The sequence below is a fragment of the Anser anser genome (assembly GCF_964211835.1).
Source record: "Anser anser genome assembly, chromosome: 1".
NCBI lineage: Eukaryota > Metazoa > Chordata > Aves > Anseriformes > Anatidae > Anser > Anser anser.
This window is the reverse complement of record NC_139720.1, coordinates 71,756,906-71,774,441: the sequence shown is the minus strand read 5'-3', so window position 1 is coordinate 71,774,441 and position 17,536 is coordinate 71,756,906.

Sequence of the window (17,536 nt, the reverse complement as noted above, 5' to 3'; positions counted from 1 at the left end):
GAGAGGAGCTTGATGAAGCTTGACCAGGGCACAAGCACTCTCTCTTCTCCCTCCTCCTTGCTGGGTAAATGGGAACAAACATTTACAGCACACAGAAGATTGTTTACCACAAAACACCCTAATGGCTTCAACTGCAAATGAGCTCCAAGGATCAGTTCCCCTTGGTATAAATGCAGCTGTTCCCATCCCTTAACCCATTGCCTGACATGTTGAAAGGGAAGAGAGTCAAGAGCCAAACACATTAATCAGATTTGAACCTTTCTTGGGACTCCTTTATTTTTCCTTCAGTTTCCCCGTTTCAGTTACTTACCTCATTTCTCCTAAACACCAGGAATGATAGCCCAGACAATGGCCTGTAACATCATTCATGGGGCAGATTTTCTAGTCTCCAGCACAAATGTTTAGTTCTGGTTAGTCCCCAGCCGAAGCAGCTAGCCAGTTGGCTGGACATCTCTTGTGCTTTCATCAAGGGCTGAAGTGAGCCCATGCTGTCAAGGGAGACGGCAGATTTTTTTATCCTGTTTTCACATTATGTGCTCTGAAACAGCTCAGCTGGGACAAGTTAAGTCTTGGGGGCATGTGCGTTGCCACAGAAGTGTCAAGGAAGATTAAAAACAGGCACGTAAGTTTGACTGCTACACTAACCCCAAGAAAATGCTAGGAGGGGAACTTTTTGTCTCAGTACTAGGTAGAGGGAGGTTAGAAATTGTATGTGAAGACACTCTTGGCTGCCTTTTTATTCCTACAGCCTGTCTGGAGGCTGCAGTCTGGGTTTACATGCTTTGTAGTAAAAGAGAAGCATGAGCCAATTTCCCCACATAAAAAATAAAAGTCATTCAGCCAGCTCTTCAGGCAAGAAAGGGTCACAGCATTAGTGGTGGTACCAGTCTGTTAGCACAGGTATACAATGGAAATACTGTACAGATGGTTGTTGCAGTGCTGTCCCTCAGCTCCATTCTGACTGAGGAGGAATGTTGGATACAAATGATATCAGCATCACTTGGTTAAAAGATGATGAGCGGGAGAGGGAAGTTAGGGGAGGTTAGAAGAGCCTGCTAGCATTTCAAGTGTATTAAGGCAGGGACAAAGGAGGGCTGTTTCACATGGCACACTGTGAGTAACGAGGAGCCAAAGACTGGGATATAGGATATACAAAAGGAAAGTTTAGTCTCAGTTTCAGGAAAGATGTTCTGTCAGCTGTTATATTGTTGACTAGTTTCCCAGGGGAAATAATGAGGACAGGATTTTTAAAACCAAATGGGGCAAAGAATGAGAAAATTCACAAACAAAACCAGTCCCAAACTTGCCCCCAAGTGAACAACGTCCCTTCCCTTCTTTTCTGCCCTCTGTGGTTCTTGCTCCCCTGTTAATTCCTCTACATTAACCCTTGCTTATTATTAATTGCCACGGCGTATGAGATGTGTAATAACATGAAGTGTCCTCTCCCACTTGTTCCACTTTTCTTCTGCTCTATACGCCCCCATCTTCCTACACCTGCTGTCTCTTCTCTTCCCACCCCACTACCTGCCCACAGAAGCCAGGCTGGGTGTCCTCTTGTTTCTGACTCCATCTTTCTTTCACCCAAATCTTTGTGAGTTTCTTGCTGTGGAGGGCTATGGCATGCTGTGGTCCCATGCTAGCAGCTCATCAGCCCAGAGACAGGGTTTTTCACCCCTTCATCCCCATGCACCGTGCAAAGGGTGGGGAAGACTGCTGTCCACATTTTGCTTATATGGGGAAGCTGAGAGGCAGCCAAGAGAAAAGGTTTACTTGAACTGGCACACTGGGGCAAGGAACAGGCTGACTCAGTTCTCTGGTATCCCATCCCAAATCCTTTCCACTGGCCTGCGGCTCCTGCATGCCTGCGGGTGCCGTCTGACCTACCCGTCAGGAAGGGCATGCAGGCTGCACAGCCGTACTGCAAGAGCGCTCCTGGCACATCAGGCAGTACAGAGGGAAAAACGTGACACAGAGGCAGACTGGGCTCAGGACCTAGGTGTGATGCTGGGAACTTCCCACTTCCCTCTGGATTAAGCATTTAAACTGTTGTCGCTGTTGCTTTCAACAAATAAGCACGGCAGACGTAGCATTATTTACCAAGTAAGGAAGTCTCCATAAAACATTCCCCAGATTTGAAGTAATCATGTTTTTCAATGGAATATAAAAAAAAAACTGGCACACTGTGTCTTCTCTTAAGTCCAGGCAAGACGCACGCATTTATTTCCAGTAGCAGCACACAGCGTACTGACTGTAACTAGGTGAGAATGCTAAACAGACCCGGTTTCCCTGCTGGCGTCTGAAAACAGGGATAAATTCCTCGGCAGACAAAAGACAGATGGTGCGGGCATTGCTAAAATCCTGGCTTCCTGGAGTCAGAAAACTATGCAAATCCAAAGGTTCAGAGTGCACAAGATCGTTAATTATTATCTCTATTGGGATGCTGTCATTCTTTGCCAGTGGCACTGAGGTCTGGCAGGAAGCTGAGCCCTACAGGCAGGCACAGCGTTTCAGTGATGGCCTTAGTTTATCCTTGGCTGGATGCATAATGCACTGTTTATCATGCAGAGTAAGGGAAGTCAGGCTGTTGTTGTTCCAGAGGTAGACAAAAGGCCAGAGAAGGGGGTGCAGTTCTGGACAGGATGTACTTGAGTAATTTGTGGGGGCAATGGGGGAATGTCTGAATTCAACATTGTCGTGGGTTTGGTGTTTTTAGCATTTTTTAGCATTTTTTAGCATTTTAGCATTTTTAGCATTGCATGATACACTGCTGTGTGAGCACCACAACCCTGCTGCCATACATCACCATGAAGCTGCTTCAGTACTGACCATTCAGGTCAGGACAGCCGAACACACAAACATTTTGTCGTGGGCTGAGAGCTATTCTTGTTCATCCCATGGCTGCTGCTCCACCGCTGTATGCTGGGGTTTCTTCCCTGCTCTGTAGTGGGAATCCCTACCAAAAATGAAGGGACTCTGGAAGCTGCAGGACAGGTGAGGGGACACCCACAGGTTTTCGTGGGTGTCATGCACATCAGTGCTGCACTGTCAGAGCGTGGATGAAGCAGCACATAGGGGACCCAGTGGTGAATATGAACAGGTTGTTAAAAAGCTCAAGCTTTTAACTGAGCCAGTGGGTGGAGAGGAAGGCTGACTGGTGGCCAGGCTGGGGAAGAAGGCAGGCTGGAGCAGGACTGGTGAAAGAAGGAGCACAGAGGGAGAGTAGGAGTAGAGAGAGAGGATATCTTGTTGTCTTGCTGGGAAATACGGAGATGAGAGGAGTGCATTGGCTAGCTGTGAAGAAAAGGGCTGGAACAGAGAACCAGAAATAAGGAAGAGAGAAAGCAGGACAGTGCAGGAAGGGGCTCAGCAGTAATGCGTTGGAAGAACTATCTGTCCAAAGAGCACAGCCCCCTCAATACCTGGAAAGGAACCAGAGTTTCTGATTCTCCCCTGCTGACAAGAAGTCTCTGTGAAAGCTGAGAGCAGTGCATCCTGTCTGGCTGTAGGACAGGGATATCTTTTTCAACTACCTGATGCTTAGCTCAGGTGACAGAGTTGTCCTGGGCATCAGTGTTGCTGATAAGCCAGTATGACCTGGTTTTGCCCAACCCTTCCCTACTTGCTGTCTTACACTGTCACTCACCTCTTAACAATGCCAGACATAGTGTTTACTTATCTACGGTTTTATGTTGCTTTTGACACTTCTGTCAATTTGGATCCAGTCAACACTGGGCCCAAAACTGTTGAACATCTTCATTAACGATCAGGATGATGGGGCACAGCATGCCCTCAGCAGGTTTGCAGATGACGCAGAATTGGGAGGAGTGCCGATACACCATGCTGCCATCCGGAGAGACCTCAACAGGCTGAAGAAATGGGCTGACAGAAACCTCATGATGTTCAAAGAGGGGAAGTCCAAAGTCCTGGGGAGGAACAACTGCAGCCACAATTATATGCTGTGGGCCACACAGCTGAAAAGCACCTCATCTGGAAAGCAACTCAGGGTCCTGATTAAAATGATGCAGTTGAACGTGACCCAGCAACGTGCCTTTGCAGTGATGAGAGCAAAGAGCATCCTGGGCTACATTAGGCAAAGTATTGCAAGCAGGCTGAGGGAGATGATCCTTCCCCTCTAATCAGCACTGCTGAGGCCACTGATGTGTGTGGCTGTGGGCTCCCCAGTACAAGAGACATGGACATACTGCAGAGAATCCAGTGAAGGTCCATGAAGCTGATGAAGGGAATAAAGAGTTTCTCCCATGACGAAAGGCTGAGTGAGCTGGGACTGTTCAGCCTGGAGAAGAGGAGGCTCGGGGGGAGGAAATATCTTATCAAAGTACTCAAATACCTGAGGAGAGGGTGCAAAGAGGACAGAGCCAGGCTGTTTTCAGGGGTGCCCAGTGCCAGAAAAAGAGGCAACGACACAAACTCAAACACAGGAGAGTCCTTCTGAACATTAGGAGGCACTTCTGTGCTGTGCGGGTGATGGAGCACTGGCACAGGTTGCCCAGAGAGGTTGTGGAGCTTCCTCCTTGCAGATCTTCAGAAACCATCTGGACATGGTCCTGGACAGGTGGCTATAAGTGGCCCTGCTGGAGCAGAGTGGATGGCCAGATGACCTCTAGAGGTCCCTTCCAACCTCAACCCTTCTGTGATTTTGTGGTTCCTGGGGCTCCCCTCCCGTTACACACTCCCTACCTACACTTCAGCTCTGTGGCCTCTCTCCACAGCATGACCTGTTATACCAGCTGGTCCTCTCCTCCCTCCTTTCCCATAGTTTGGCATGGCATATGAAAGTACTTGAGAGGCCCTGAATATTGAGGAAGACTCTTGAGAGTGCAGATAGTTAAGCACCAGCAAGTGCAAGTGAATGTTTCCAGTTGTTCCTTTGTGTGGTCAGCAGTGGTTCTAGAAAGACATGTTTTATATCTCTGCTGACTGATAAAACAGCATCCAATCCCATTAAGCAGTGTATCTGGAAAAACGTTAATCAAACCAGCCAGACAGCCAGTTTCAGTGACTAACAAGGGCTTCCCAAAAGGTTAGTAAGTACACATTTTTATCATCATAAGCATGACATATATATTTCTTTGATCCTCCCAGGAATTGTATTTTGATTTCTCCCTTAATTAATTTGAAATGAGCCTTCCTCTCATTTCTTACTATTTTTTTCCTACTCCTGATGAATTTTTTTTTTACAGAGCAGCAAAATACTGAAAGTTTATATGTGGTTCCCCAGGTTTATACAGATTATGGGATGGGGAAAGAAGTGGAAGAAGAAAATACATTTTTTTTCACCAATTCTGCTAATGCTGGAGGCTTCTTTCCAGTCAAAACAAGGTAAAGTCAGGTTTACTTATCTTGGTGATCTTAAACATGTTGTGTTTCAATAGCCTGCAGGCAAGAGACCTCACCCACTCAGTGCTGTTCTGAACCTAGGCTTTAGCCTGCTGACATTCTTGGAGCCTCATGACTGCTGCTCCACTCAAACCTTTACAGCATCAAAACATTGGCTCATTTGCCACCTGCTCCCTCCCACCCTATAAAGGAGGATTGTGGGTTACTGCTATGCACCGGTTTTGTGCAATGTGACTGCTGCATCACATGTCATAATTGTTTTCTTAGTTCTTTCCCTTGGTGTCCTGAAAGGTTTTCATTAGTCACCTAGTGAAAAAAAAAAAAAAAAGGAAAAAAAAAAGTCAAACCTCAACCCTCTGTATTCACATTCTCATGGTGAATTTTCCAGCCTGGATTTTTTTTTAAGATGCAGGCTTTGGATCCATGCTTGAATTTTTGCACTCATGAACAACCAGGTCAGGAAACTGTGATTTGTGAAAAATGGGTCATTTGGGCTTCCAGGTTTGTGGCTCACTTCATTTCCTGGCAGACCTTGTAGCACTCAGTGTTGGCTCTGCACTATGGCTGCTCAGCACTTCTGGAAATTTGGGTCACTAACTTTTAGGGGATCAAGAAACACTACTTTTAGGGGATCAAGAAACAGATTCCTGATTTCTAGCCCTCTAACTTTAAAGAAATCTCTCTTTGTTTCTTAGGTGGGGCACCTGATACCAAACTGTCCCCACTATTTGTAGCAAAATCACAAAAGTAGGTTAAAAAAGCTAGAGGTCCCCTTGAAATTCTTTGGAAAATCCAGTGTGTCTAAACTGAATTGTTCTTATCTCTCTCAGAGGGATCCTCCACCAGTCTTTTGCATGAGTCTGTGGAAGATTAATCTTCACGCTGTTCTGCATTTACTTGTATGACCTCCCAGTGCTATCCTGACATGACATTGTTAGCCAAAGACCTCCTCTTAGAAGACTTCTTGTTAGGAAAGCTCTTCCTATCTGTTTCCAGTTTTCCTCTCTGGCCTTCAGCGACCATTTTGCTGGAGAAGCGGATGTGCAGGGGGGATGCAGACACCCAGCCCTGGGGTTGTTCCTAAAGTCTGACCAGATCCTTGTTCATCTCTCCTGTGATTCTAGGCTTAGGTAGCTGGTAGCTAGAAATGCCAAGTGCAGTGCATAAGGGAAAGTTGGGTTGTGTGAATCAGGGCCACGAAGGCCCCTGGCTCAGTTGAATATGGGCGTCCAACTCACTTAGGATCCTTTTGGTCATCCCAGCCATGGAGCTTGAAGCAGCTGGAGATCCTTACCCATATAAGGTGCCATTTGCACTTGCTTTGATATTAGTCTATTCTGATTATTGCTATTATTAGTGTTGTGGCTGTCCCACAAGGTGAATAGCTCACGTCTGAGTCCTAGCAGTTGGTTGGCATGGCCTTTGGAGGTGGCCTGCTTTCCCATGGGGACTTCCAAAGAAGTACTGGTGAATCGACACCATGGTTTGTGAGAGCACAAGTCTGGGATCAAGCAAAGAAAGCACATTCACATCATCCTTCCTTCCTTAGTTAATTCTTATCTGCGTGTCACAACACAGACATTTAGCTCTGCAGCCAGAACTAAAGGGGATTGTTCTTCTTTTTGCTGTTGTGGTCCTATTTTTTTTTTTTTTTTTGACCATAGGTACTCCATGTCTCATTTCCCTGTTGGTACTTAAATGGTGCTCTTCAGCCCAATGCTATAAATGGGGTTATGACTCCCTGTCTGTCTGGGATCCTGACTTGGTCCTGACTTCACAAACACCTTGCTCAAAGCTGCTGAGGTTTCAAAATAAACAGCAAAAAGAGGAAATTAATTTCTATGTGGCCAGATTTGCCATTGGGCTTTGGTTATCTTGGAACAGGTTATCCACACTGCTGGTTAACACTGCTGCAGATTTCCAGGTTTCCCCCAACACTGCTGGTACTGTTCTCTCCTCCCTATATCCTACCTTGTTTTCTCCTGGCTCATGCTCTCCCAGTCCCCCTGGCAGTCATAAGGTTGGGACCAGGTGGTACCAGGGATGTGCAGGGGGTGCAGCAGGCAGGGCACTGAGACCTGGTGCTGCTTGCTCAGCCAGTCCAAGGGGGATCCAGGTGAGCCAAGTCCTCTCTGTGACATTTGTCTTCTTGCCTGTTCTCCTGTTGCTCCAGAAAGGTTGTGCTTGGGGTATGGAAGCCACATAACCATGCTTACACTGTGTTGTGCCCCAGGGATGGCTTGCTTGGGCTGGTGAGAGCTCATGAAATCCCTGCACACAACTGCTGGGGTCTCTGCACCATTTTTTTTCATTGTCCCTTCCCTGGGATGTTTGCAGCTATATAACTGTGGCTTTCCTTGTTTCAATTTTTTATTTAGGAAAAGTTTCATACAGTGGCTCAAAGCTCTTTATTCCATTGACACATGATCTTTGTAGCAGGGTGATGGCCCCGCTGTGAAGGTGTTCTCTTTCAGCCTTCCCACTGCACTGTGTTGGCTGTATGCAGCTCCATCTTGACCTCTCATTGCCCAGATGATTAGTGGGGTCTGTGTCTAAGGAATTAGGGTGCTGACTGTCTCTTAAAACAGAGGGTTCCTCTCTTAAAACTCATGTGGCAGGGGAAAATGGGGAACAAAATGCAGCAGTACCTACCTCTTCACCCTGCTAAGCCATGGCACCACAAAATACTCACCAGGAAATTCCCCATTAAACACTTACGATAATGCAAGGCTTTATATAGTTAGTGCAGGAAATGAATGGCAGATGAGCGTGTCTCAGCAGGAGACCTGGCAGGTTGGTGTAACACAAGGACAGACTGCAAACAGGAGTCCCAGCCCTCACTTTCTTCTTAGACGTCTGCCTAGAAGGGCAAAGCAGCCACCTCTGTGGCACAGTGGTTTTGCTGCAGGAGGACTCCCTTCTCCTCGAGGTGACTGTGTAGCAGTTGTGGTGTGCCTCAGGCTGATGCTGGGGGGTCCAGCACTGGGGTGTTTCTGGTGGGGCCATCACCAGAGGGGCAGGGAACTATGTCTGCCCCTTCCCAGGCTATGCCAAGGGAGCAAACATGTGGCAGCACACACTGAGCTGGCGCTCTGCTCCAGATCCTCCCTGCTGTTTGCTTTCTCACCAGCGGTGCTGGATCCCCTCATCTCATTTCCTCCTACCCAGGATAAGATTCAGTCCCAGGTTACGCTGTGTGTGTATTAGAAACTGGTATACAAATACTCATACGAACCTGCATCTCCATAGGCCTGTACAAACCCTCCTTGTAAACACAAAATTAATCAAAATAAAGAAACCAATTCACCTCTGAGAAATAAATGGAGGCTTTTGAATATCACAATGCTTTGGCCATAAGCCTGCAATAAATTTGCTGCTAGTTTAGGGCTTGATCCTGAAGGGATATTTGTTGTCTCTGTAGCCCATGTGGCTTCCCTAGAAGGACAGCCAACTTCTGCAGAGTACCAGCAACGTAACAGCAGCTGTCTTTTCTTTCCCTTCTGTGCAGCAAAACAACAACAAAAAGCCCTCTTCTTCCCTCAGCTCCCAGCGGATGAGCGCTGTGAATCGTTACAAAGGCCTCTGGGCTCGCTGTTTGGCAAGGCCTTCCCTCTGCCCCTTCTGGTTTTGGGGGATGGGGAGGAGAAAGGCTGCTGGTTTTGCTGGTCCCTGAGGACAGACGCTGGCTGTGCACTGGACATGGTGTGTGCAGCCCTGAGGCCTGGTGCTCTGACCACCTGGCCCACCCCTCAGATCTAGTGAGACCCCAGCCTTGGGAGGCATTCCTATGCCTGTGCCGTTTAAAATATGTGGGTAGTCCCCCTGACTGTGAGGAGACTGTGGGATGTTTGTGTATGGGCAGAACGCTTATGTGCCACGCAGCTCTGGGACATGAAGTGTAAGCTTCGTCCTGCAGGATGCTGAACAGCATTGCCTCCCACTGGAGCCAGGAGGATCTGAGTATGCTCAGATATCTGAGATGCTGAAGAGCCAGGCCTCTTTTCCCGCGGAAAATCCCCTGCTCACCCACCCCAGGCTTCACTGCAGGGACTCTGGTTAGACCCATTTCCACTCCACTGCAATCTGTAGGCTTGCGCTGCAGCCAGAGTTCGGCCTGCCCAGGGCAATGCAATGGGGAATCACAGCCAGGGTCTACGGATCAATGGGAAGTCCCTCAGTGTTCTGGCCCTGACACTGAAGAATACCAATTGTTGTGCTGACCACAAAGGATGCATTATGATAAGCTAAACCCTTTACATGATTCAATGGTGAAGCATTTATGCTGTGATGACTTGGGAAATGAAAGAAGACAATTTCCAAGTCTGGAAAGAAAGCTAACTTTATTAACAGCCTTCTTCAGGCTAGAATAATCATAATAAGTGGTATTGCAGTGTATTACTGTAGCATGTAGCTGCTAGGAAATTGCTTTAAAGAAAAAGGGGAATGAGTTACAGTGTCAAGGTATAGTTGTCCAGCCAGCAGATATCATCTATCCTGCATGGAAACCCATTGAGTTACTGTTAAAAAAAAACAACAAAACTTTACAGGTTTAGTAAAGTTAAAAAAAAGTTGAGTTAAAAAGTGAGTTAAAAAACCCATTACGGCTGCTGACCTTCTGTCTAGCTATATTCACTAGCAGAGAATTAAATAATAACAATACATAGGAATACTTCAGCAGATACTCAGCTATACTTGGATTACTGTTAGATATCTGGTGGAAAGTGGCCTAGAATGAAACGCCCACCACCTAAACTGGTATCATAACTATGGTTGCCAAAGATGACTTTGAGAATTAGCCACTCAGCTATAATTCAGCTGGGTTTGTGCCCTCAGCTTCCTGGCTTTGTAGGCTTTAAATATTTCATGTGTTATGTAGTTAGCTGTAACAGCATTTGAACTCTGTGGAATACACTGTCATGGCCAGCAGCGAGGACAATAATAGCAATAGTGAGTAATTTAATATATCTGCAACAATAACTCTGTATTGTCCACTAGAGACACATACATGAATGTAATATTTTACTGCTATGCAGATTTTAAAAAAGAAAGGATATTGGCAAAACCCTTTCCCACTGAAGTCCAGGGACTGTTCTCCTGGACTTAGACAAGAGCAGCTTTAGGCCAGTGCTGATTGCTGCTGAAGTCCCACCAGAGTGCCAACATTTGTGCATGCAGTCATCCAGCGCGGCATCCTCATTCCTGTTACTGCAGTGTGCCTGGCTGCTGTGAAGGCTTCGTTCTGCATGAGGTTGACACCAATAGCTTATCAGTCATGGAGTGTGCACTCCGAAAACTTCTCTTGTGTTACTGAAGGGATTTTCAGCCTGTCAGAAGTTAATGGGGGTTTTGTCGTTGCTGTTTGCCAGGCTGTGATTGTGTCCATTACTTTAAAACACATGGAGGAACTTTAATGCTGCAGGAACTGACTTTTTATGTTACATGGCAGGATTTCCTCATGCTCTGTGGAAAAAGAGAGTGAAACAGACAGATGCACAGTCTGTTTTCCTTTTCATTCCTGATTTTGGGAAAATAAAACAGCCAAAACTTATGTCCTCCTGGAAATCAGATCATCTCATTCAGTATATCATATTGTTTCATAATGCCTGGTAAGATTTCTGTGTTAACATCTGACCTGTGGTTATAATTTAATGCTTTTTTTTTTTTTTTCCAATCTGATCCCTATTTTTTATTAGGCTGAGTTTGTCTTTTAAGCTCCTTCTGTAAAGAATGAGCTTTGAAGGGAGGGACAGAAAGATTAAAGTTGATGCAGTGGTCAGTGGGGAGCCTGCAGGCCAAGGCATAGTGGGTTGTATCCTCTAAGGCTGAAGGAAAAGGGACCAAATTCAGCAGTCACAGATTCACAGATTCACAGATTTCTCTAGGTTGGAAGAGACCTCAAGATCATCGAGTCCAACCTCCGACCTAACACTAAGTACTCCACTAAACCATATCCCTAAGCTCTACATCTAAACGTCTTTTAAAGACCTCCAGGGATGGTGACTCCACCACCTCCCTGGGCAGCCCGTTCCAATGCTTAATAACCCTTTCGGTAAAGAAGTACTTCCTAACATCCAACCTAAAACTCCCCTGTCGCAACTTTAGCCCATTCCCCCTCGTCCTGTCACTAGGCACGTGGGAGAATAGACCAACCCCCACCTCTCTACAGCCTCCTTTCAGGTAACTGTAGAGAGCGATGAGGTCGCCCCTGAGCCTCCTCTTCTCCAGGCTGAACAAGCCCAGCTCCCTCAGCCGCTCCTCGTAAGACTTGTTCTCCAGACCCCTCACAAGCTTGGTCGCCCTTCTCTGGACTCGCTCGAGCACGTCCATGTCCTTCCTGTAGCGAGGGGCCCAAAACTGAACACAGTACTCGAGGTGCGGCCTCACCAGAGCCGAGTACAGGGGCACAATCACTTCCCTCGACCTGCTGGCCACACTGCTTCTTATACAGGCCAGGATGCCGTTGGCCTTCTTGGCCACCTGAGCACACTGCTGGCTCATATTCAGCCGACTATCCACCAATACTCCCAGGTCCTTCTCGGCCAGGCAGCTTTCCAGCCACTCATCTCCCAGCCTGTAGCTCTGCTTGGGGTTGTTGCAGCCCAGGTGCAGGACCCGGCACTTGGCCTTGTTGAACTTCATGCAGTTGACCTCAGCCCATCGCTCCAGCCTATCCAGATCCTCCTGCAGAGCCTTCCTGCCCTCGAGCAGATCGACACACGCACTTAGCTTGGTGTCATCTGCAAACTTACTGAGGGTGCACTGGACGCCCTCATCCAGATCATCGATAAAGATATTAAAGAGGACCGGCCCCAGTACCGAGCCCTGGGGGACTCCACTAGTGACCGGCCTCCAACCAGATTTGACTCCATTCACCACAACTCTCTGGGCCCGGCCATCCAGCCAGTTTCTAACCCAGCGAAGCGTACGCCAGTCCAAGCCCCGAGCAGCCAGTTTCTTGAGGAGAATGTTGTGGGGAACGGTGTCAAAAGCCTTACTGAGGTCAAGGTAGACCACGTCCACAGCCTTTCCCTCATCCACCAAGCGCGTCACTTGGTCATAGAAGGAGATCAGGTTCGTCAAGCAGGACCTGCCTTTCATAAACCCATGCTGACTGGGCCTGATCGCCTGCTTGCCCTGCAAGTGCCGCGTGATGACCCTCAAGATAATCTGCTCCATGAGCTTCCCCGGCACTGAGGTCAAACTGACAGGCCTATAGTTCCCCGGGTCTGCCCTGCGGCCCTTCTTATAGATGGGCGTCACATTGGCTAGCTGCCAGTCAACCGGGACCTCCCCCGATAGCCAGGACTGCCGATAAATGATGGAAAGCGGCTCGGCCTTATTGAGGGAGCAATGTGTTGGTGTCAGATCAATATGCTCCACACACCGCCGCAGAAGATGGCTTGGGAACAGCTCTTCTGCTGTTGCAACATAGGGGCAATGCTGAATTTTGTATACAGTATGGAAAGAGCAACAACAACAACAGAATTTGGTTACAACTTGATAAATGGAGGAAAACTAGGGAGGAAGAACCTGTTAGTTCCCTGACAGGAGGGATGGCTGCTGGTGCCCACAAGCAGCAATGATCTTCAGGGGTTCTAGATCCTGGAAGCAGCCAGGCACACAGCTCCTGGGGGCAGCAGGAGCCCAAATCCCTTTTTGGGTGCCAGGCTTCACTTTTTAGGTGGGCTATGGATAGAAGGGAGCAGTCTGGAGCAGCCTGAGTGATTTGTTCAAAATCACTCCCAATCTGAAATTGAATTAGCAGGAGATCTGTGTTTTGTTTTGGTTCTTGAGTAGAAACAGCTGGGGGGGAAAGAAAAGGGGAATAAAAAGAAGCTGCATAATCAGCCTTACTTTCGGGCAACTGCTTGGAGATCTCCCTGCAGGGCTAGATTCCTTATTTCTTTCCACATCTACTGGCCTCTCTTCCCCGAGTTCTTATTTTTGAGGTTGAAAATGTAGGTCAGCAATGGAACGTAAGTCACACCATGCTGGAATATGTAGGTCAGGCAGACTGTACCAAGAAAAAAAAGAGAAAGAAAATAAAGAAATTTTACAACTGCTTCCAGCAGGAAAAGGCCACGCTGGGAATTGGGCTTTTGAATGGGATATCGTCTCCCGATCCAACTGCCCAGGAGTTTGCGGCCAAGAATAACAGGAGGATCAGAGAATGGGAAGGGGGGAAGGGAGGGCAGGAGGTCTGACCAGCTCATATGACCCTCCATTAGGGACTTACAAAAAGGGCTGGTACGAGCTCATTTTTCATGAGTTTTAATCCCTCCTTCTTCTGATGCTGAGCCAAGGGTTTTCTGGAGAATCTGAGTCACAAGGATTGCAGCTGGAAAGAGAGGATTGATAGCGGTTGCTCGGCAGGCACAACCACGTCTGGAGAGCTGGGAGGGGAGCAGCAGAGCCACTGGTTTTCAGCAACAAAAGAGTTTTCTTTGAAGGAATGGGGGAAGAGTGGGAGGAATACACCAAAAATATTACGAAGGGGAACGCAGTGCTTGTCCTTATGTCACTGTTTTTGCTCTCAGGAGCTCCTTAGGCAGAGGGTTTTTTATAAACAGGGTTGTGCGTGTGTGCATGCATGCAGAGGAAGCCCACTTAGTGATTTTGTTTCAGGCTTAGTTGGAGGCAAGCTTGGGAGCAAGGAGATCTCTTATGAAGTTTGGTTTCCCACCCCGTGTTTGCCTGTCTTTGTTTTTATTTGGAAATTCAGGGAAATAAAAGGAGCTTTTTCTATGTGTTTTTTTTTTTTTTGACTTTAAAAAAAAAAAGTATTTATGAAGGGTGGGGTAAGGAAAGAGGTTTGGGGGAGAAGAAAACTTGCCAACCACAGAGGGATGTGAGCTTCTCTCCTCCTCTCCAGGCTTGTCAGTATCTTACAGAGAGAGGGTCTGTACTGGAGCTTGACCAGAGCCCCGTCCCTTGTGCTGCCAAGTCTGATATCTGAGCAGGAGAAGGGAGGAGCAGGATGGATGCTTTTACTCTGGCTCAGCCTCAACTCATTCCCTAATGGTATGGGCTGGGCTTCCCCTAGGCAGGAGAGCGTTAAATATGTTTAGTGTAAAACACAATGCTCTTTCCCAGTTCCAGCTGGGGTTTTGTGCCTGTCAGTCAGTACTTCATTAGTAAGTTTCATAGCACATGCTGATGAGAGGCAAGAGATGCCCATGTCCTGTTACATCCCTCTGCCTGCTCTTTCTGTCCAACAGTCTGGAGATTTATTTTGTACTATTGTTTTCCCAGGATAGGTGACAGACAAAGGCTGTTGGCATATTTAAGTCTCGCTAGCCCTAACACTACATGAATGGGAAGAACATATCCTGGGGTATTAATCAGAACATGTCTCTCCTCAGTCGTCACTGTGAAATGATGTGTGCAGCTGATTCTGTTCTACTTAATTTTTACTTAAGGGATCTGATGATGGGATCTGAAGGGATCTGATATCACACTGTGCTGGAAAATGGCAGTTACACACAGGCACAGACCTTTCTAGAGACCTCTCTCTGGTGGGCATTATTTACAGTAAATGTGGCCCTGGCAGGTACAGCACTGGTCTTCCCTGCTCATGTTTGTGTTACTGTCTCCTGAATAGAGGAATATACCCACTTCAGACAGAAATGGGAAAACAGTGGCTGCAGCTCTGTTCAGACTTTTTCTGGTTGCTTCATTCCTATAACAGAGGAATTTGACCATCTAGGTGATTGTAGCTGATTAAATGAGGTTAACCCCAGGCTCTGCCTGCCTTCATTTCAAGGCACAACCTGGGAATACCTGTCAATGCTTCTTGCACCCTGCTAGCCAGACAAAGGGTGCATGGGCCGGAGGGGTACCCTTAGTTCTGCCTTTCAGTTCTGGAGCTGTTCTTACTCTTGATCTTCCACTCCATCCATACCTTACCACCATCGCTGAGCTTCCCCTGTAGAACTCCCATCTCTGCCCTGTAACCTGCCTGATAGTGCTCTCCTGAGCTTTGCATGATGTCCTCTCTCCATCTGACTTTTTTCACCAGCCATCCCAGTCCTGGGCATTGCACACAGCTCAGTCCGTGTCACAGAATCACAAAAGCACAGAGGCACAGAACCACACGGAAGGGTTGAGGTTGGAAGAGGCCTGTGGAGGCCATCTGGCCCAGACCCCTGCTTCAGCAGGGCCACCCAGAGCAGGCTGCCCAGGACCACATCCTGGTGGCTTCTGGAGATCTCCAAGGAGGAGACTCCACAACCTCTCTGGGCAACCTGTGCCAGTGCTCCATCACCCACACAGCACAGAGGGGTTCCTGATATTCAGAGGGAACCTCCTGTCTGCCAGTTTGTGCCCACTGCCTCTTGTTCCCTGGCACCAGGCACCACAGAATGAGCCTGGCTCTGTCCTCTTTGCACCCTCCCTTTAGATATTTGTACATTGATAAGATGTCCCTTGGATGAGACTTGTGAGCTCTCCCGCCTGCACCATTCCAGTCCCAAATCCTCATGGGGCTCCGTGGGATCCTGCAGCCCTCTTGCACTCCCCATTTTGAGCCCCTGCTTACCTCTGAAAGCCCCCTCAGCTCTCACCTGCACAACACGTCCCTTGCTTCTCCCATCTGGGCTGCCTTCATGACTTGCTCAGCACAATTCATTGTCTTGCTATATTCTGTCCATTGTTCCTGCCTCTTGCTTAGGTCAACACAGTGATGTTAGAGTTTACTTCCTTGGCAGAGTTTCATGGGATAGTTCAAAGGAGACAGGTACCATTCAGTTGAAGAGTGTTTTCCTATGAGGGAATCAAGCAGCGTGCTTTAGAGCAGCTGGAGCTGCTACTTGGACTTTCCCACTCCTTGACTGACCTGTAGTTCCCAGCACCAGAGAAGTAAAATAGCATTTCTTTCCAGTCTTGGGGCTTTCAGAACATTCAGATGTAACCCTCCCAAGATCCTGAACCTGCAGCCTGCTTCAGTTTCAAAGGTATCTGTGGCCATGGAGCTTATTGATGGACATTTTTGACTAGCTGTCCCAAATATCTAGTCTCAAGGACTCAAGCAGAGCTTTTACTACTAGTTGCATCCTTACATAACTAAAGCTCTTCAAAATGTGGACCCAAGCCACTTTTGAAAGTAGGACACAGGCACTGAGCACTGAGAGACTGTTTGCTGGTGGTCTTTGCTAGGAGTCTGTGGCTAAATGGGTCTGTCCTGAGATATGCAGACCTGATTCTCTTCTTAAGTCTCTTTGGCAAGTCAGGGGTAAAAGTGACCTGAAATCACATGTGATGATACTGGTGTAAAGCTGAGGTGAGACGTAGTTAACATTCAAGCCTGTGGAAGTTTAATTCAAGGGCTTGGCTTTGTATTAGAAAGCATATCAAGCAGAAATGTAATGGATAAAAGAAATGCAGACTTGTAAACTCCAAAGAACCTAAAGGCAAGGGGCCAGGGGTGTGATGGGGTAAGAGTGGGACAAATGGTATTACCTGAATATCCTAAAAATAGGTAAAAATGGAAGTCAGAGTCACCAAATAAGTTGGTGCATATACATTTGTATATTCATCTGCAAATACACATAGCTTCCAATGCTGAGTATGAAATGATGGTGTTGGAGAGGCTGAACTGTTGTTCTGCTCCAACAACTTTATTGGCAGATCATCCTGAAAAGCCTGATTTTGCACTCTTAATTTTACCCAAGTGCCTTATGAATTTTGGTGGAACCAATCATATGCTTTTAAATTAACCACAAATATATGTAAGTGTTGGCAAGCTTGAAGCCTACTCATCTACCATAAGGAATGAAACTAGTCAGGGGAATCATGTTCAAATGAGAATTTATAACAATGAAGAACACTTTTACATTTGTTTTATATGAAGTTAGAATAGTTAATGCAAAGTTGTGGAGAATCGATTTAACTTGATTTTCCTGTGCTTCACTAAGTCAGGCTTCTCAGGTAGCTTCAAGAGCAGAGAGGAAATACAATAAGATCATGTGGCAGGGGATGTCTGATGCTTCCTGCTGTGTGGTACAGGCAGTGATGTGTCAGTAGTGGGTAGATAGGCAGCTTACCTTCTGGTATGGCTCTTCCCAGAATTGTGTGTAGTGCCACCCACACATAGTGCCATCATCATCTACATTTCATACACAGGATAATGGTATGAAAAGCCCCCATTGTGCTACACTGCCTGGATGCATGAGGAATGTCC